Consider the following 22,766-nt stretch of genomic DNA (forward strand, 5'->3'; position numbering starts at 1 on the left):
CAAATTTCGTTCCGCAGGTAAACTGATCTTTGGAGGTCATCTTCGTTCTTTTGAAAAATAACGATGTCATCAAAAAACAAAGGTACATTCAGGTATTCCTCGTTCGTTACCTTATTTCTTTTGTTTACGTTACATTTCCAATTGCGAAAAATGAAGTCAAATTAGATGCGTTCTTCACACTGTAGTTAATACTCAGTCTAATTTAGATTTTCATCTATTGTTACTTATCTTTGCTTTAATAGAGACCTTCATATTTGTCTCATTTAGCGTTAAAGATGGAAGTGATTTCAGATTTCGAGGTAACGAGCCTAGAGTGATCAGCCAGTACCGCTTGGCTTTTGGATGGGTTGAGCTTTAATCCTACATCCTGCGTCCATTTCGAAAGTCCGCACGTCAGTATTGAGATTCTCCATAGCTGTCTCCAGGTTTATTGGTTTTCCACTTAGATGCATCCGGAGGTCATCAGTGTACATGTGGTATGTGCAGCAGGAAAAAACTGTTGACACATTATTTACTTACAATCAAAAGAGTATAGGACCTAATACTGAACCCTGAGACACAACTGTTACTATCTGCTTTCGTCAGGCCCCCACAACCGCACGAGTGGTCGACTGCGAAGAGCGGACAAATTGAATAGCTGGCTGGCGGCCATTAGAGTGGTAAACTGACGCGCGGATTTCGAATGTTTATACATCGCTTTTGGTTATAAAATGCCTTTCCTAGAGTTAGGTCACAAACATAATGCCTCATTTAAATACGTTACTACAATGTACTTTTTAATTTATGAACAAACAGCAACTAGTCACTGTTTATGAATTTATGTTACGTAGTACATGGAATCTGCCGTAGCTAAAAGTTATGCACTGGACCCCTAGCATTTTTCGTAGTTCATTTACGATAGATGTACGCAAAATGCATCAAAATACTCGAAGATTTGCCCACTATGTTAATAGATATTTTCTGACTCTACCTTGCTTTAGATTTTATGACGAAAAGTGAGTTATATATGGCGTAGTGCTTTGGCAACTCACGACCAAATTATCAAGTTTCAATCTAACGTAGACCATGAAAACACTACCGATCAGCCAGCTACAACAAACAAGACTTCAGGTAGGCATCCAGTATCGCATTAGTCACAATATTTACTTTCGAAGATGTACTCTTCAGTTTATATGTGTGGTTTTTTCATATAATAAATAAAACTCAACAACTTTTCCATCGAGAGAAATTGTGAAATCAGATTACAATTACACACATTCAGTTGCATTTTATAACGATAAAAAGCCTGCTAACTCAAATTTCGTGTTGCTTGCAACTCAACTTTTATAGTTAAAATAAAATGTGGTTCACAAAGAAAAATTTATCTTCTGCTGTATATGGTCTGGAAAACGAAAGACGGATGGAACAGCATCAGCTTTCAGCTATTTACGTAATTTTCAAGGAAACAACTTTCTTCAAAATGATCGGAACATATAAAATGGTATTCTGTCGGTCGGAAATCTTGCCTCCTGACACCGTGTAACCATTTTTGCAACAGCTGTGGTTTTGAGAAAGGAAACCTGCAAATATATGCACAGACGTTATGCTAACACTGTGTTACAAAAACATTTACTAAGCTGAAATGTAATATTCGTTCCTTTCTCGAATTTATTTGCACAATTAATCGCTGCACAACTCTTCACCATTGTAGTTCTTTTGATTGGAATGTACAGATAGTAGAATTACGAGTAACAAATACTGTATGTACGCCCCAAGAAATATACAACGTTGAATCAGGGTCTTCATAAACAACAATAGTACACAACACATCAGACTACAACCACTATAATGGCGTCCAGCCGAAGGTTCAAATTATCCCGCGACTGCAGCGCCATCAGTGAGTCTAGTTATTTTTTACAAGGTCTTTGGCTTTCGTTGTGACCGTATTACGCCGGACATGACGCATTGCTGGCGAGACGTCAGGTAGAGTTGCACCGCACTAGGCGAGAAATTTACGCTGCTACGTTTGGCAAGTAAAATTTTGAAGTCGACAGTGCCAGAGGCTTTGCTGAAGTCTAAGAAGCGCAAGACAGTCGCCTCCTGTGCATCCGTGGCAAGTTCCAGGTCACCTGTTACCATTATTAAGGCAGATGTCGTTCTGCGATGTTTACGGATTGTTTGTAGTTAACTGGTCGTGGACTACATACTGCAAGGCCTTGGAGAATGCAGAAAGACTGCAGATGGTGCTGTGGCAGCGTCCTTTATAGGTAGTGGCTTAACTAGTCCCTGTTTCCACGCGCCAGGGAAAAGCTTGTGGTTTAGGAGTGGTTGAAGATGTCTTTTATAGTGTGCAGTAGTGGGTTAATAATAAGCTTCATCATTTGGACTGTGATGCCATCATGGCGATCACATACACAAGAGGGCTGCTTCGACGGTATTGCCAGTAACATACTTTAGATAGAATTTTTCGTGGCTACAGTCGTTTACCCCCATGAAGTAATCAATGAGTCCCTGTCTCGTTTGTTGTTCAATTGTGGTTTTAGGTAACATGAAGTACCGTTCAATGGGATCAGCTGCAGCTTTTACTTTACCTGAACCAAGACTACACAGGTTTCTCCATAGGACATCTGGTTTACTTCTGTTGTAGGTTAATGTATGGTCATACCTGAGTTTGGTATTTCTCACAGCTTGACTCACTCTGTTCCGCTTCTACCTGTAAGCAACACGATTTTCAAGTGTGGGGCGTATTTTGTATGCTCGATGTGCAGAGAGTGAGATTCGTGGGTGTTTCAGTTCTTCATTTAGCCAAAGTGCAGGTTTCCCTCTTAAGTTTGCGATCTTAAGGAGAGCATATCTGTCATACATTTGAGTAAGTTTGTTAGTAAATGCAAGACGTTTTTCCTTTATGTCCGAGAAGGGAATATAAGACGTCCCACAAACTATTTCTTGCGATTCAGTTGCAATTTCTGATAAATTAATGTGTTTGAAGTCTCGGCGTGTAGTCAGTTGCGGTTTCTTTCAGGGGCATTCTAGCAAGTACGTCATGAAAATTATGTCATGGGCAGACATGCTACGTGCAGATATTTGACAGACACGAATTACTCTTTTTGGGAATTTTGTTTCAAATATATCTATAGGAGAGTGACTACTGTTCGTGCAATGAGTAGGTGCAAGCTGAAGTGGCGACACGTTTGAAGAAGAAAGCACTTTCACAGTGCAAGGGCTACGAATAGAAAATTTATGTTAGTGTCACCAGCTATAATTATATGCTCATATGTCGATCGAGACTTGAAAGAGGAATTTCGAAGCAGGCGAGCCAACCTACTTTGGCAGGTTTGTACAGGTCACATATCAGGCACTTTCTGTTAAGGGATTTGATCTCCATGAATCTGCATTCCACTTGTTTATCTTAGTTATTGTGTGTAGTACAGTCGGTGATAAATCAGAGAGTATGTACACCTCTACTTCACCCCTTCATGAGTTACGTCTGTCGTATTTTAGAAACATGTAGCAGTCTAGATTTACTGAATTTGTGGCAATAGTTGGTTTGAGCCACGTCTCCAACAGTAGTGTTATACCGATGTCTGTGTCTTGGAATATATGACGGAAGTCGTCGAGACCAGTTGACAGAGACCGCATATTTGCGTGTGCAATACGGAGCTTGGTGGGTGCACTCGGGAGCAAAGCTCGCGAGGATCCGGCTGCGGGACATTTGGGACTCTGGACCAGAGGGGGTGAGGGAACAATGCGTAGCGGGTCTGCGATAGGGAGCGCGGTTCCCCAGAGGTGAAAGCGACAGACATCTTGAGGCAGAGGGGATGTTTTGTGGCCAAGGCCGGCAGGCGTTGTCAGCGGTCATTAAACAGCCGACTGGCTGGTGTCAGGAACTGAAAGGCGCTAAACGGAGCTGGAACAATCTGTGCGCAACAGTACTGAAAACGAGATAAACAGCGTAAAATCAAGCTGTACTGTTGGTGATTCTAACGATGAGTGATTCTAACGATGAATAACAGTGATATAATAATAAACTGCTAAATAAAAATGGAAGTATGATAGTAAATTAATCGTTGAATCAGAACTCTTTCAGAACAGTGAAGTAATAGTGAAATATTGCACTATGTTGGTATTATGAAAATTGAACAGAAATAGTAAAAGTAAACCTTAACAAGAAAATGACAGCAACAGGAAAGTGTTCATCATCATCTTCCTTTCAAAGATTATGCTGTCGCCTGTTCCGAAGTCACAAACAAAATCATTCCTATCTTTTTTGAGGCCTTCCAATATCTCTCTTCCCATTCGGCTTGTAGTTCAGGATCTTCTGGGGAAATATGTTGCCTGCCTTTCTCATGAGGCGTTGTCTCCAATCTTCACGATATTTTTCAGTTTTTCATTGTTGTTGAAAATATTTAATTCTGTTCTAATATCTTCGTTTATAATCATATCTCTTCTTGTGCAGTCCTTCGTCTTCCTTAGGACCTCATCTCTGCTGGTCAAATTTTATTTTCTTGGTGGTTCTTTTTTTTTTTTGTAACCCAGTTTTCGCTTTCATAGGATAACACAGGAACCGCCATTAGTTTATGGTATTTCATGATGATGATACCTTTTTTTTCTTCGTGACCCAAAATTAAAAAAGCTAATCCCTCTTGACCTTGAAAAGAAACCTGTATAAACACTTATACTTGCAGTTACAGTGATATTATCCTGTAAGGCCATTCTCAAGAAAGCTGACGGCACCTGGAACTGGTTATGAACGCCTGTGTCCGTTATATCTGTAATTTTCGACCCTTTGATCACACTTCACCATCGTATACGCAACTATCCTTGCTGCGGGCAGACAACTGCACAGATTTCTGTATCCTCTGTCTTCTCTGCTGCCTTATCAACGTCCACTGTCCCTCATATCTCTCCTCGACCTTAACGCTCTTATCTGAACAAACACCTGTTCCCATCCTTTCTGTCCTACTCTATATTTCAAGCATTTTCTCGAAATCCTTCTCAGCAGCAGGAACCCGATTCTGGAATAACCTCCTGTATAATATTAAAGAACTGAATAACATCTCCAGTTTCGGAAGACAGTTAATGACATATCTTCTAAAGCAACAATAAGGATTACCACTGTCCCTGTACGAACTCGTTACCTTTGTACATCCTCTTTCCAACCAGATCTTCCTGATTTCCCAGTATTCTTAGCTGGTGCAGTATCCTTAAATTTACTTTCCACAGAACTCGCTATATTTGAAAATATCTATATCGTACATCTACACTGCCTAATATCCTGCAGTGCCTCCACGAGCACGCGGAAGTGCCGAAACACGACTTGGCATGGATTCGACTGATGTCTACCATAGTGCTAGAGGGAACTGACACCATGAATCCTGCAGGGCTGTCCATAAATCCGTAAGAGTACGAGGGGGTGGAGACCTCTTCTGAATAGCACGTTGCAAAGCATGGATTCATGAGGTTCTCTCCATACCTGTACACGTCCATCTCCTCAGTACAACTTGAAACGAGACTCGTCCGACCAGGGAACATGTTTCCAGCCATTAATAGTCCAATGTCGGCAGTGACGGGCCCACGCGTGGCGTAAAGCTTTGTGTCGTGCAGTCATCAAGGGTACACGAGTGGACTTTCGGCTCCGAAAGCCACTTGGCATGGATTCGACTGATGTCTACAGTAGTGCTGGAGGGAATTGACACCATGAATCCTGCAGGGCTGTCCATAAATCCATAAGAGTACGAGGGGGAGGAAGTTTCTTCTGAACAGCACGTTGCAAAGCATTCCAGATATGCTCAATAATGTTCCTGTTTGAGGAGTTTGATGGACAGCGGTGGTGTTTAAACTCAGAAGAGTGTTCCTCGAGCCACTCTGTAGCAATTCTGGAGTCTCGCGTTGTCCTGCTGGAATTGCTCAAATCCGTCAGAACGCACGATGGACATGAATGGATGCAGGTGATCAGACAGGATGCTTACATGCGTGTCATGTATCAGAGTCGTATCTAGACATGTCAGTGGTCCCATGCGACTCCAACTGCACACGTCCCACACCATTACAGAGCCTCCATCACAGTCCCTTGCAGAAATGCAGGGTCCATGGATTCATGAGGTTCTCTCCATCCCTGTACACGTCCATCTGCTCAACACAATTTGAAACGAGACTCGTCCGACCAGGGAACATGTTTCCAGTCATCAATAGTCCAATGCCGATGTTGATGAGCCCAGGCGAGGCGTAAAGCTCTGTGTCGTGCAGTCATCAAAAGCACACAGGAGGACCTTCGGATTTTAGGGAGAGGATTTTAATGTGCTGCTGGGTGACTGGCTCACCCAGGCTTTAGGTAAGAGGTCCGCCAGTCACGATTACCTACTTGTTTCACTTCGATTTCTGTTCTCTTTTCCTTGTGTTTCCTTTCCTTTTTTAGTGCGTTTCTTCTCCTCTTGTTTTGCCTCTGTATGTGAGGATTTGGAACTGCGTCAGGTCTGTGTCTTTTAGCCGTTCTCCTTGTTCGGTGTCCGTCTTCGTCCCTTCACTGCATGTGTTCCTGTTTCTATGCGTTTGGGCGCTGATGACCACGCTGTTTAGCGCCCGAAAACCTCAAACCACACACACACTGGACCTTCGGCTCCGAAAGCCCATATCGATGATGTATCATTGAATGGTTCGCACGCTGACAATTGTTGATGGCCCAGCATTGAAATTTGCAGCAATTTGCGGAACGGTTGCACTTCTGTGACGCTGAACGATTCTGTTCAGTCGTCGTTGGTCCCGTTCTTGCAAGCAGGATCTTTTTCCGGCCGCAGCGATGTCGGAGATTTGATGTTTTACCGGATTTCAGATATTCACGGTACTCTCGGGAAATGGCCGTACGGGAAAATCCCCATTTCATAGCTACCTCGGCGATGCTATGTCCCGCCGCTTGTGCGCCGACTGTAACACCACGTTAAAACTCAGTTAAATCTTGATAATCTGCCACTGTAGCTGCAGTAACCGATCTAACAAATGCGCCAGGCACTTGTCATATACGTATAGGTGTTGCCGACCGCACCATATTCTGCCTGTTTACGTATTTCTGTATTTGAATACGCATGCCTATACCAGTTTCTTTAGAGCCGCACTGTATAAATTCTTTTTATATCTGCTGCTATTATTGTTGTTGTTATTGTCATTATTATTATTATTGTTATTATTACTAAATCATCAGCAGCAGCAGTAGTAAAAGTATCGTCAGTATTAACTTTATTATTTTGTGGGAATTACCTGCTACGAACGACGGCAAATAGAAAGAAATTTTTGATTATTCTTTGGCCGAGTTGTAACGTAGTTATTCTTTGCTAGTTTTAGTTTTGACAGTTCTCTGTCACTGAGTCCGCTGTCAAGTTGTTGAAGGCAATTCTGGGGAGAAATGAGTAATTATCGTGCTTACTATCGCCTTTCCTTGCAGTAGAGACAGCGCAATGAGCTATAACTATAAGATGACCATCCCAGAAAAGCAAGAGGAAGCGGTGTATTCGAGCGTGTCACGAAGAGAGAGAGAGAGTAACTTCGCGTTACGTAGCCGAACGCAAACTGATACAAATACAAATTTCACGGCTACAAGGAGATTTTGAGCAAGAAATTAAAGACCCGCAAATGAAAAGTATTTGTGCAGTACAAGTCGACAAGAGTTCACACCTAGAGACGGCGACAGCAGCAGCCGGCGGAAGAGGGCACATTAGGCGGTCGCTGGCCCACGAACGAAGGCACAAGTACTAAAGTTTCTACTAGAGAAGCCGGAGCTATGGTTTGCCGTGTTGAATCTAGCATCTACGCAGCATAACGTTACAGAAGATTACACTATATTCGCGGCGGCGGGTCTAGTGCAGCAGGGGATACAACCCGTCGGCTTTGAACAATGACGTCACAAGTCGCCAGAGACCATGTATTACAAAGATGAAAGAGCTGAGGAGAATGTTGAGAAACAAAGGAATGCGAGAGAGATAAACATTGATCTTGTCAAAAGCCGAGAAGCGATTCTTCTTAGTGTTGTAGCTCCCTTCAGTAGCTGATAAGTGTTTTTTGGCTTTAAAAAAAAATCTCACGAGATAGAATAAACTGATCCTACTTTATTAAGCAATCAACAGCAATAACAGCAAAAGCTGTTATGTTTTAGTTTAGTTTTTTTATTGATTGCTTAATAAAGTAGGATCATTTTATTCTATCTCGTGAGATTTTTTTTTAAAGCCAAAAAACACTTATCAGCTACTGAAGCATCTGTATCTTAGGATCAGGTTATTCTATCTAGTGAGATTTTTTTAAAAAAAAGCCAAAAAACACTTATCACCTACTGAAGCATGTGTATATTCTAATGGGTGCGGGAGTTCCGACTCCTGGGGAGGTGGGTGGGTGTTATGCATGGCTAATCTATTCTATTTGCAGTTTACCATTTTCGCTTTTGCTGTTATGTTTCAGTTTCGTTTTTTTTTATTGATTGCTTAATAAAGTAGGATCAGTTTATTCTATCTCGTGAGATTTTTTTTTAAAGCCAAAAAACACTTATCAGCTACTGTGCCTTGGACGCTAATAGTATCCCATTCGTTACTTGAGCTATATAGCTATACGCAACATTTTTATCTTGCTCGCGAATTGACATATATAGTGTCAGTGTGAAGGCGAAGTGAAGTACGGGATACAAATTATAGTTGTGTCGTCAGTGTAAAGGCGAAGTGAAGGATGTTGTTGTGATGGGGGTTTCGGAAGTACACATTCGAAAATGTCATGCTGATACTAGAGCTGGAAAACGAAAAAAGATCGCCAGCTCCCAAATTTCTGTTACGTACTTCGCAACACGGAAATACACATATTGGTGGAATAAGAAACGATCGCTTTTAGATTAACATTCAATTATTTCAATGATAGTGCTTATTAGAACACAGAACTGCTTTATTATCTATGCCTCGAAGTGAAGACATTACGATCTATGACTAAGGAATGATGTCATTGTTCAAAGCCGACGGGTTGTATCCCCTGCTGCACTAGACCCGCGGCGGCTGTCAGTAGTCTGGACGCTCGAGCGGTTACAGTGAAACCCCCCACACAAAACCGGCACCGACACTTGGGAGATTCGGTAATACAACGTCAAAGCAAATACGTGAAATAAAGGATGCAGCGGGTCCTGCACTCGGAACACATTTTCGATAGGGCGCATTCCAAGTTTTGGCGGTACCACCGAAGTACCGTAGAAGAGAAGACAATGTTTAATGATACACCAGCGCACGTATGGTTCACACAGCTGCGACTGAGGGTAAAATCGACGTTAACCACTTGCCGCTCTGATGACATCGACCTTGTGCTGCCGCTAGCAGCAGTACTGGGACAAACGGGCGCAGCAGCGATAACACAAGGCGCGTAACGATGACAGTGTAATGGTACTTGAATTACGTAACCATTACGGCACCTCACCTGAACCAGTGATATTCTACTGCGTTTCTGTTAACTACTTAACATATTTCTGAGACAACATTCAGATTTGATTTCATTAATGTAGAGATACTTTGATGCATCGATATGTTTATGTTGCAATCATATTATTCTTATGTGTATTCTTTCTTTTGTCACAATGATCTTTGGCGTACTTGTAACTCTGATTTTTGGGCGCGTAAGCGATTATTAGTTAGTTGTTAGAGAGTCGGACCTTGAGAAAGTCAAGTCTTGGACGTCATGTTGGAAAGACGCGTATTGTAGCCAGTTTATAAAATGTGAACGTTAACAGTGACTGTGAGGAAGATGTTTTCAAGTATGTTTTGTATTGTGAAGTGATGTTTTGTGTGCTACGTGATATTGCAATAAAAGCAATTAAAAGGAAGTGAAACTTAAATTCGGAGTGCTGATTAATTTTTTTACATCACTATTGTGCTAAATTTGAAAGGTTTAATCTTCAAGAATGGTTTGTGAAGCGCATCTACAAAACTTTTGAATATAGCAGAATAAGACCTAGGCCTCTTTGCATCCGAGCTTGGAACCACCACCTAGATTTTCGACGATTGAGCCATGATTTTACAACGAGACCAGCGTGGGAAACACGAAAAGATGAGTGCCTAGTTTATTCATTATTACATGAAATGACTTTATTAACTCTGCTCTAATGACACATGCCACATAATAACTATGTTGTTGCCCGAAAATGCAGTATTTAGCAGCGTGAGCAACACCACAATCATTATTAAATTTTGACCTTTGTTGTGGTAGGGTTGTTAGAACAGCAAGGCGGAAGGGCCGAGAGTGACCTTTGGCGCGTAACTACACTCCTGGAAATTGAAATAAGAACACCGTGAATTCATTGTCCCAGGAAGGGGAAACTTTATTGACACATTCCTGGGGTCAGATACATCACATGATCACACTGACAGAACCACAGGCACATAGACACAGGCAACAGAGCATGCACAATGTCGGCACTAGTACAGTGTATATCCACCTTTCGCAGCAATGCAGGCTGCTATTCTCCCATGGAGACGATCGTAGAGATGCTGGATGTAGTCCTGTGGAACGGCTTGCCATGCCATTTCCACCTGGCGCCTCAGTTGGACCAGCGTTCGTGCTGGACGTGCAGACCGCGTGAGACGACGCTTCATCCAGTCCCAAACATGCTCAATGGGGGACAGATCCGGAGATCTTGCTGGCCAGGGTAGTTGACTTACACCTTCTAGAGCACGTTGGGTGGCACGGGATACATGCGGACGTGCATTGTCCTGTTGGAGCAGCAAGTTCCCTTGCCGGTCTAGGAATGGTAGAACGATGGATTCGATGACGGTTTGGATGTACCGTGCACTATTCAGTGTCCCCTCGACGATCACCAGTGGTGTACGGCCAGTGTAGGAGATCGCTCCCCACACCATGATGCCGGGTGTTGGCCCTGTGTGCCTCGGTCGTGTGCAGTCCTGATTGTGGCGCTCACCTGCACGGCGCCAAACACGCATACGACCATCATTGGCACCAAGGCAGAAGCGACTGTCATCGCTGAAGACGACACGTCTCCATTCGTCCCTCCATTCACGCCCGTCGCGACACCACTGGAGGCGGGCTGCACGATGTTGGGGCGTGAGCGGAAGACGGCCTAACGGTGTGCGGGACCGTAGCCCAGCTTCATGGAGACGGTTGCGAATGGTCCTCGCCGATACCCCAGGAGCAACAGTGTCCCTAATTTGCTGGGAAGTGGCGGTGCGGTCCCCTACGGCACTGCGTAGGATCCTACGGTCTTGGCGTGCATCCGTGCGTCGCTGCGGTCCGGTCCCAGGTCGACGGGCACGTGCACCTTCCGCCGACCACTGGCGACAACATCGATGTACTGTGGAGACCTCACGCCCCACGTGTTGAGCAATTCGGCGGTACGTCCACCCGGCCTCCCGCATGCCCACTATACGCCCTCGCTCAAAGTCCGTCAACTGCACATACGGTTCACGTCCACGCTGTCGCGGCATGCTACCAGTGTTAAAGACTGCGATGGAGCTCCGTATGCCACGGCAAACTGGCTGACACTGACGGCGGCGGTGCACAAATGCTGCGCAGCTAGCGCCATTCGACGGCCAACACCGCGGTTCCTGGTGTGTCCGCTGTGCCGTGCGTGTGATCATTGCTTGTACGGCCCTCTCGCAGTGTCCGGAGCAAGTATGGTGGGTCTGACACACCGGTGTCAATGTGCTCTTTTTTCCATTTCCAGGAGTGTATAAGATGACCATCCCAGAAAAGCAAGAGGAAGCGGTGTATTCGAGCGTGTCACGAAGAGAGAGAGAGTAACTTCGCGTTACGTAGCCGAACGCAAACTGATACAAATACAAATTTCACGGCTGCAAGGAGATTTTGAGCAAGAAATTAAAGACCCGCAAATGAAAAGTATTTGTGCAGTACAAGTCGACAAGAGTTCACACCTAGAGACGGCGACAGCAGCAGCCGGCGGAAGAGGGCACATTAGGCGGTCGCTGGCCTACGAACGAAGGCACAAGTACTAAAGTTTCTACTAGAGGAGCCGGAGCTATGGTTTGCCGTGTTGAATCTAGCATCTACGCAGCATAACGTTACAGAAGATTACACTATATTCGCGGCGGCTGTCAGTAGTCTGGACGCTCGAGCGGTTACAGTGAAACCCCCCACACAAAACCGGCACCGACACTTGGGAGATTCGATAATACAACGTCAAAGCAAATACGTGAAACAAAGGATGCAGCGGGTCCTGCACTCGGAACGCATTTTCGATAGGGCGCATTCCAAGTTTTGGCGGTACCTCCGAAGTACCGTAGAAGAGAAGACAATGTTTAATGATACACCAGCGCACGTATGGTTCACACAGCTGCCACTGAGGGTAAAATCGACGTTAACCACTCGCAGCTCTGATGACATCGACCCTGTGCTGCCGCTAGATAACACAAGGCGCGTAACGATGACAGTGTAATGGTACTTGAATTACGTAACCATCACGGCACCTCACCTGAACCTCTCGATACCAGTGATATTCTACTGCGTTTCTGTTAGCTACTTAACATATTTCTGAGACAACATTCAGATTTGATTTCATTAATATAGAGATACTTTGATGCATCGATATATTTATGTTGCAATCATATTATTCTTATGTGTATTCTTTCTTTTGTCACAATGATCTTTGACGTACTTGTAACTCTGATTTTTGGGCGCGTAAGCGATTATTAGTTAGTTGTTAGAGAGTCGGACCTTGAGAAAGTCAAGTCTTGGACGTCATGTTGGAAAGACGCGTATTGTAGCCAGTTTATAAAATGTGAACTTTAACAGTGACTGTGAGGAAGATGTTTTCAAGTATGTTTTGTATTGTGAAGTGATGTTTTGTGTGCTACGTGATATTGCAATAAAAGCAATTAAAAGGAAGTGTAACTTAAATTCGGAGTGCAGATTAATTTTTTTGCATCACTATTGTGCTAAAATTGAAAGGTTTACTCCATTAAGTTTCGGGAATGCAGCCGCATGAATTCTGCTTCTTCTTCTAATATTTCGGCTGTATAGCTTTCAGCCATCTTCAGAGAGAGCCGTACGACTGACGCTCAAGCGCTCGCTCCATCCTTTTCAACTCGCGGACCGCACCACTGCGCATGCGGCCACAGATAAACAAGGCGCCAGTGATGTTGATCGGCGGCAAAGACGTACAATATGCATGAGTTACGTCTGTGGCTGCGCATTCGATCCTTGCTGGGAGGCCGATTTATTACTGGGAGCTGAACTGTAGCGACGTCTTTGTTAGTTTAATATTGAAAGTGCCGGATTCCATGATTTATCTAATGTGAAACCGCTGTCTCTATTAATTAAATTCTTCGTCAAGCGGATTTCAATGGCCTCTTTTACTACGGAGTCCCAGAAAGATGAAACATAAGTCAGAATTTCGACATTTTCATATACCATAGAGTGACCAGAATCAATACAATGCTCTGCCACAGCCGATTTACTGGGTTGTAAGAGCCGAGTGTAACTGCGATGTTCCGTACACCTCTCTTCGACTGTACGATTCGTTTGTCCGATATATAAAAGGCCACATTCACATGGTATCTTGTAAACTCCAGGCTTGCGGAGTAGTAAGTCATCTTTAACGGAACCCAGGAGTGCAGCCGTCTTCGCCGGTGGACGAAAAATCACTTTTACTTTATGTTTAGTGGGGATCCGTCCTATTTTGGATGAAAGGCTTCCCACATACGGCAGGAAAGGTTTAATCTTCAAGAATGGTTTGTGAAGCGCATCTACTAAACTTTTGAATATAGCAGAATAAGACCTAGGCCTCTTTGCATCCGAGCTTGGAATCACCACTTAGATTTTCGACGATTGAGCCATGATTTTACAACGAGACCAGCGTGGGAAACACGAAAAGATGAGTGCCTAGTTTATTCATTATTACATGAAATGACTTCATTAACTCTGCTCTAATGACACCTGCCACATAATAACTATGTTGTTGCCCGAAAATGCAGTATTTAACAGCGTGAGCAACACCACAATCATTATTAAATTTTGACCTTTGTTGTAGTAGGGTTGTTAGAACAGCAAGGCGGAAGGGCCGAGAGTGAACTTTGGCGCGTAACTACACTCCTGGAAATGGAAAAAAGAACACATTGACACCGGTGTGTCAGACCCACCATACTTGCTCCGGACACTGCGAGAGGGCTGTACAAGCAATGATCACACGCACGGCACAGCGGACACACCAGGAACCGCGGTGTTGGCCGTCGAATGGCGCTAGCTGCGCAGCATTTGTGCACCGCCGCCGTCAGTGTCAGCCAGTTTGCCGTGGCATACGGAGCTCCATCGCAGTCTTTAACACTGGTAGCATGCCGCGACAGCGTGGACGTGAACCGTATGTGCAGTTGACGGACTTTGAGCGAGGGCGTATAGTGGGCATGCGGGAGGCCGGGTGGACGTACCGCCGAATTGCTCAACACGTGGGGCGTGAGGTCTCCACAGTACATCGATGTTGTCGCCAGTGGTCGGCGGAAGGTGCACGTGCCCGTCGACCTGGGACCGGACCGCAGCGACGCACGGATGCACGCCAAGACCGTAGGATCCTACGCAGTGCCGTAGGGGACCGCACCGCCACTTCCCAGCAAATTAGGGACACTGTTGCTCCTGGGGTATCGGCGAGGACCATTCGCAACCGTCTCCATGAAGCTGGGCTACGGTCCCGCACACCGTTAGGCCGTCTTCCGCTCACGCCCCAACATCGTGCAGCCCGCCTCCAGTGGTGTCGCGACAGGCGTGAATGAAGGGACGAATGGAGACGTGTCGTCTTCAGCGATGAGAGTCGCTTCTGCCTTGGAGCCAATGATGGTCGTATGCGTGTTTGGCGCCGTGCAGGTGAGCGCCACAATCAGGACTGCATACGACCGAGGCACACAGGGCCAACACCCGGCATCATGGTGTGGGGAGCGATCTCCTACACTGGCCGTACACCACTGGTGATCGTCGAGGGGACACTGAATAGTGCACGGTACATCCAAACCGTCATCGAACCCATCGTTCTACCATTCCTAGACCGGCAAGGGAACTTCCTGTTCCAACAGGACAATGCACGTCCGCATGTATCCCGTGCCACCCAACGTGCTCTAGAAGGTGTAAGTCAACTACCCTGGCCAGCAAGATCTCCGGATCTGTCCCCCATTGAGCATGTTTGGGACTGGATGAAGCGTCGTCTCACGCGGTCTGCACGTCCAGCACGAACGCTGGTCCAACTGAGGCGCCAGGTGGAAATGGCATGGCAAGCCGTTCCACAGGACTACATCCAGCATCTCTACGATCGTCTCCATGGGAGAATAGCAGCCTGCATTGCTGCGAAAGGTGGATATACACTGTACTAGTGCCGACATTGTGCATGCTCTGTTGCCTGTGTCTATGTGCCTGTGGTTCTGTCAGTGTGATCATGTGATGTATCTGACCCCAGGAATGTGTCAATAAAGTTTCCCCTTCCTGGGACAATGAATTCACGGTGTTCTTATTTCAATTTCCAGGAGTGTATATGATCTGATGCTACAAAGTGACGCAATACAGATGCAGCTTCAACACTAGTGGCGAAGGAACAGGTCTCACCCGGGATGACAGAGCCACGCACGGGGGGGGGATGACATGAACTGGTACCACGAAAGGTTCTGGCGCAAGAGCTACAAGGCGCACTTCACCCTGCTCGTTCCCAGTCGAGCTCAGCGATCTGCAACAGGTGCAGCGGGCCGCGTGTTTCCCGAAAGCCGCCAAGACACAAGTGAGATGACCGCCACTACAGTGGTTCTGCAACCGTGAGGAGTGAAAGAGCTTAGCCAGGGCTGAACAAACAGAGATAAATGTTTGCCCATTCGTGTCATCCCGTCGTCTGTATGTAATAGACAGACAAACAAACTGACGTTACCTAATCAATAAGGTATCAGACACAAATGTGCCGCCATATAGACAGAATATAGAGGAAATAGTGGTAGTCGAGAAGTACAGGGTTATTACAAATGATTGAAGCGATTTCACAGCTCTACAATAACTTTATTATTTGAGATATTTTCACAATTCTTTGCACACACATACAAAAACTGAAAAAGTTTTTTTAGGCATTCACAAATGTTCGATATGTGCCCCTTTAGTGATTCGGCAGACATCAAGCCGATAATCAAGTTCCTCCCACACTCGGCGCAGCATGTCCCCATCAATGAGTTCGAAAGCATCGTTGCTGCGAGCTCGCAGTTCTGGCACGTCTCTTGGTAGAGGAGGTTTAAACACTGAATCTTTCACATAACCCCACAGAAAGAAATCGCATGGGGTTAAGTCGGGAGAGCATGGAGGCCATGACATGAATTGCTGATCATGATCTCCACCACGACCGCTCCTTCGGTTTTCCAATCTCCTGTTTAAGAAATGCCGAACATCATGGTGGAAGTACGGTGGAGCACCATCCTGTTGAAAGATGAAATCGGCGCTGTCGGTCTCCAGTTGTGGCATGAGCCAATTTTCCGCGGGCTACGCGTGAAACTTGCCCGCACGCGTTTAACCGTTTCTTCGCTCATTGCAGGCCGACCCGTTGATTTCCCCTTACAGAGGCATCCAGAAGCTTTAAACTGCGCATGGAGTTAGCAGTTGGTGGATCTTTGTTGAACTTCGTCCTGAAGTGTCGTTGCACTGTTATGACTGACTGATGTGAGTGCATTTCAAGCACGAAATACGCTTTCTCGGCTCCTGTCGCCATTTTGTCTCACTGCGCTCTCGAGCGCTCTGGCGGCAGAAACCTGAAGTGCGGCTTCAGCCGAACAAAACTTTATGAGTTTTTCTACGTATCTGTAGTGTGTCGTGACCATATGTCAATTAATGGAGCTACAGTGAATTTATGAAATCGCTTCAATCATTTGTAATAGCCCTGTAAAAGTGGGCGCTTGGTTCAGAAAGAGATTCAGATGGAAGTTTGTACTAGCAGAAGTGTTCGAACCAATAGTGAGAGCAGACTTTACGTTGTACCGTGGGCTACAGCTGGGCACAGCACAGGTTGGACGGAACAGTGAGGTAACTATGGGCACTGTAAGAAGAGTCGCAAGCTACACTGTCGCTTTAGACAATAACACAATTACGCTGGAATGGGGTCAAAAGGTGCATCACAATACAGTGCGTCGCATTAAAACAAATGTGGGTGAATTGATTTTTGAAATGCTGAGAAGACTGGCACCTGACCAGTTTGCAAAAGCAAAAGTAGCATGCTGGAAGCGGGCTTTGTTTAGAGATCAGGTAGCACCTGGTTGGGAAGATGGATGGTACTTGCAGACCTTGGAGACACCGTGAGCGTTATCACGCACTAAATTCAAGGACAACCCCTGACCGCTACCCTGTTCCCAACCTACACGATTTTCCCAGAGCCACGATTCTCAGCTTAGAAGATTGCAGAAAGGCCTACAACTAGCTTCCAGTGGCAAAAGTAGATGTTCCCAAGGTCGCTGTCATAACCCTTTTCGGCGTATTTGTGTTTCTCCACATCCCATTCAGGCTGAAAAACGCCGTCCACTCTTGGTAGAGATTCACTGATGAAGTACCGAGGGGACTAGGGTTCTGCTTTACATACCTGAACGATATATTGATATTTTCGCAGACAGATGAGTTACACAAAGACCACCCTCACATGGTGTTCGAGCAAATTCAGAAATACAAACTAGTAACACATAAAGCTAAGTGTGTCTTCTGGCAGAACCAGGTCCCATTCTCACGGCCTGAAGTGTCAGCAGCACGTATCAGTCCTCTCAGAGAAAAAGTGGAGACCATTAAAAACATTCCCAAGCTGACAAACTGGCATCAGTTAAGGAGGTTCCAGGAGGATCATCGACTTTTACAGATGCCATTTACATGGTGCAGCAGAGATGTAGGCACCACATACAGATGCACTGGCAGGTAACAACTCTACTTTCAAACAGGCCCCAGTAATAGGATAAAGCCAATCCTGATGCATTTTGTTTGTGCACATTGCATACATTCATAGGCAAGTATATGTTCAGGGCCAAACCTATTGTTCTGTTAACTGATTTATAATTTACTGGGGGTTGATTTACGACATCCTGGGGATAATCCGTCCTTCTGAGAAACTCCTCAGCCCTCCTCCTCCTCCTCCTCCTCCTCCTCATCCCCCACCCCTCTGAAAAATCCCCAACCCCCACCCTGAAACAGGCACACTTTTGACATAAAATTAATTTACTAATTAACGAAATTGATCAATTAAGTAACCCCTCCCCTTTGGGAAATCCTCGAGCCCTCTCCTCTCTCCCCCAATTCCCTCCCCTTACCTATCTGAAAACTGGAGGGAAAAAAAACTCAGCTTGTGCTGGGGAGGAAGGATCTCAAACACGAAATTCAAATTGATGTTAATAATAATAATACGTTGATGCTTTTTCGTATTTAATTGTTTTGTGGGAGACAGGACACCCCCATTTGGGTAGAGCTCACGTCTGACCCCACTTCCCAAGATGTAATAACTATAAGCACCAAGAAATGGAATGAAGTGCAGCTTATTAGACGCCATTTGGGGTCACACGCATGTGTGTCTCTTATCCAGGTCCCGGCACAGATATCAAGAACTGCCCAGTGTCCTAATTACAAATCGCGATACTAAACAACACTGACCACGCACCAGATGTTGGTCTCCTTCGATCTTACAGCCCCAAACAAAGAATTAGTTGGTGGCATTCTGTTGATCAGGAAATTTCAGACTCGCTTTCTGTCTTTGTCTCTCTCTCAAGGGGCTACTTTCTCTTTGTATACGAACCAATATGTCCAAAAACCCAGACACAGGTTCTCATCACTCCTCAAAATACTGTGTTGCTATTGGCTAATGCTGCACATAAAGGGAGAGCTGGCACAAATGTGATATCAAAAATAGCGAGAAATAGTCCAGTTGCACTACACTTTCAAATTAATTGTTTGACAATTCACAGAAGTGAAATAGATCACTTAAAACACTCTCCACCACCTTACGATGATTCTTCTTCACAATAAAACATACTTTCAATCGCTATATATATATATATATATATATATATATATATAAAGTTTTGCATCACCCCGGTTCCCAGAACCCCTGAAGACAGACGTTGATAGTTGATATTGTATCACAGACACTGTCCCTTTGATTGTTCAGAGATGTCAGTAAACCTGCCCAAAGATGTAAACAACCATGCATGTTCCAGTCATTCTACAAGGAAGGAGGTACGTGGCTCATGTTGTCTGTAGTTCAACCATGCCTAGACGGTTAATACCGCGGTTCGATCGCGTCCGCATTGTTACACTACTGGCCATTAAAATTGCTACACCAAGAAGAAATGCAGATGATAAACGTGTATTCATTGCACAAATATATTATACTAGAACTGACATGTGATTACATTTTCACGCAATTTGGGTGCATAGATCCTGAGAAATCAGTACTCAGAACAACCACCTCTGGCCGTAATAACGGCCTTGATACGGCTGGGCATTGAGTCAGAGCTTGGATGGCGTGTACAGGTACAGCCGCCCATGCAGCTTCAACACGATACCACAGTTCATCAAGAGTAGTGACTGGCGTTTTGTGACGAGCCAGTTGCTCGGCCACCATTGACCAGACGTTTTCAATTGGTGAGAGATCTGGAGAATGTACTGGCCAGGGCTGCAGTCGAACATTTTCTGTATCCAGAAAGACCCGTACAGGACCTGCAACATACGGTCGTGCATTATCCTACTGAAATGTAGGGTTTTGCAGGGATCGAATGAAGGGTAGAGCCACAGGTCGTAACACATCTGAAATGTAACGTCCACTGTTCAAAGTGCCGTCAATGCGATAAGAGGTGACCAAGAAGTGTAACCAATGGCACCCCATACCATCACGCCGGGTGATACGCCAGTACAGCGATGACGAATACACGCTTCCAATGTGCGTTCACCGCGATGTCACCAAACACGGATGCGACCATCATGATGCTGTAAACAGAACCTGGATTCATCCGAAAAACTGACGTTTTGCCATTCGTGCGCCCAGGTTCGTCGTTGAGTACACCATCGCAGGCGCTCCTGTCTGTGATGCAGCGTCAAGGGTAACCGCAGCCATGGTCTCTGAGCTGATGGTCCATGCTGCTGGAAACGTCGTCGAACTTTTCGTGCAGATGGTTGTCGTCTTGCAAACATCCCCATATGTTGACTCAGGGATCGAGACATGGCTGCTCGATCCGTTACAGCCATGCGGCTAAGATGCCTGCCATCTCGACTGCTAGTGATACGAGGCCGTTGGGATCCAGCACGACGCTCCGTATTACCCTCCTGTCCCATCGATTCCATATTCTGCTAACAGTCATTGGATCCCGACCAACGCGAGCAGCAATGTCACGATACGATAAACCGCAATCGCGGTAGCCTACAATCCGACCTTTATCAAAGTCGGAAACGTGATGGTACGCATTTCTCCTACTTACGCGAGGCATCACAACAACGTTTCACCAGGCAACGCCGGTCAACTGCTGTTTGTGTATGATAAATCGGTTGGAAACTTTCCTCATGTCAGCACGTTGTAGGTGTCGCCACCGGCGCCAACCTTGTGTGAATGCTCTGAAAAGCTAATCATTTGCGTATCACAGCATCTTCTTCCTGTCGGTTAAATTTCGCGTCTGTAGCACGTCATCTTCGTGGTGTAGCAATTTTAATGGCCAGTAGCGTATAACATACAATGAAGTAAACATATGATCTACACAAAAGTCGCTAACGTCACGTGGCAGAGGTCTCGATAAGATTTTACCACGTCTCTCTCTCCTGGTATATCGAAAACAATTGATGTCCTCCGCAGGTTGACATGTTTTGGTGATCGCATTAAATAAACAGCTATTGGTCCCTTGGAGCAGATGGCCAGTGACTGAAGTCTCTTCCACAGACTTATGTAACGTTTTCTCGTCTGTACTGTAGGGGGACCATATCCCGCAGACTATCAATGACAAGAGCGGGTTCCAGCCTTGTATACTTTCTTTCTTTTTGCTGTAACAACAAAAATGGATGACTACAGTTTTGTACAGTGTCATACACTTTGTTTTTCTACCATGACTTTGACGTCCGTGTCACGCACTAAACCGATATACACTCCTGGAAATGGAAAAAAGAACACATTGACACCGGTGTGTCAGACCCACCATACTTGCTCCGCACACTGCGAGAGGGCTGTACAAGCAATGATCACACGCACGGCACAGCGGACACACCAGGAACCGCGGTGTTGGCCGTCGAATGGCGCTAGCTGCGCAGCATTTGTGCACCGCCGCCGTCAGTGTCAGCCAGTTTGCCGTGGCATACGGAGCTCCATCGCAGTCTTTAACACTGGTAGCATGCCGCGACTGCGTGGACGTGAACCGTATGTGCAGTTGACGGACTTTGAGCGAGGGCGTATAGTGGGCATGCGGGAGGCCAGGTGGACGTACCGCCGAATTGCTCAACACGTGGGGCGTGAGGTCTCCACAGTACATCGATGTTGTCGCCAGTGGTCGGCGGAAGGTGCACGTGCCCGTCGACCTGGGACCGGACCGCAGCGACGCACGGATGCACGCCAAGACCGTAGGATCCTACGCAGTGCCGTAGGGGACCGCACCGCTACTTCCCAGCAAATTAGGGACACTGTTGCTCCTGGGGTATCGGCGAGGACCATTCGCAACCGTCTCCATGAAGCTGGGCTACGGTCCCGGACACCGTTAGGCAGTCTTCCGCTCACGCCCCAACATCGTGCAGCCCGCCTCCAGTGGTGTCGCGACAGGCGTGAATGGAGGGACGAATGGAGACGTGTCGTCTTCAGCGATGAGAGTCGCTTCTGCCTTGGTGCCAATGATGGTCGTATGCGTGTTTGGCGCCGTGCAGTTGAGCGCCACAATCAGGACTGCATACGACCGAGGCACACAGGGCCAACACCCGGCATCATGGTGTGGGGAGCGATCTCCTACACTGGCCGTACACCACTGGTGATCGTCGAGGGGACACTGAATAGTGCACGGTACATCCAAACCGTCATCGAACCCATCGTTCTACCATTCCTAGACCGGCAAGGGAACTTGCTGTTCCAACAGGACAATGCACGTCCGCATGTATCCCGTGCCACCCAACGTGCTCTAGAAGGTGTAAGTCAACTACCCTGGCCAGCAAGATCTCCGGATCTGTCCCCCATTGAGCATGTTTGGGACTGGATGAAGCGTCGTCTCACGCGGTCTGCACGTCCAGCACGAACGCTGGTCCAACTGAGGCGCCAGGTGGAAATGGCATGGCAAGCCGTTCCACAGGACTACATCCAGCATCTCTACGATCGTCTCCATGGGAGAATAGCAGCCTGCATTGCTGCGAAAGGTGGATATACACTGTACTAGTGCCGACATTGTGCATGCTCTGTTGCCTGTGTCTATGTGCCTGTGGTTCTGTCAGTGTGATCATGTGATGTATCTGACCCCAGGAATGTGTCAATAAAGTTTCCCCTTCCTGGGACAATGAATTCACGGTGTTCTTATTTCAATTTCCAGGAGTGTAGACTCATTTCGATTCATCGGCTTTAACAGAAAACTGGACATCGCACGGTTTAAGGTGCACTGCTCTCACAACACACAGGATGGTTGTAATAAATAACAGAGGTGGTGTTTTGTATTGACAAAGGTGTGGAAGGCATCACAGCATATGGAAACTAATGGAGTTTTCACCATTATGGAGCGTTTCCAAACAGATCTCTGAGGGTCATAGCCTCTACATTTAAACTCATGTTCCACAGTGGTTAGGTAGCAGATGTTTTGGTGCTCTGTTTTTGATCAGACCAA

This window comes from Schistocerca cancellata, chromosome 3, assembly GCF_023864275.1.
Source record: "Schistocerca cancellata isolate TAMUIC-IGC-003103 chromosome 3, iqSchCanc2.1, whole genome shotgun sequence".
In the NCBI taxonomy this organism is placed as follows: domain Eukaryota; kingdom Metazoa; phylum Arthropoda; class Insecta; order Orthoptera; family Acrididae; genus Schistocerca; species Schistocerca cancellata.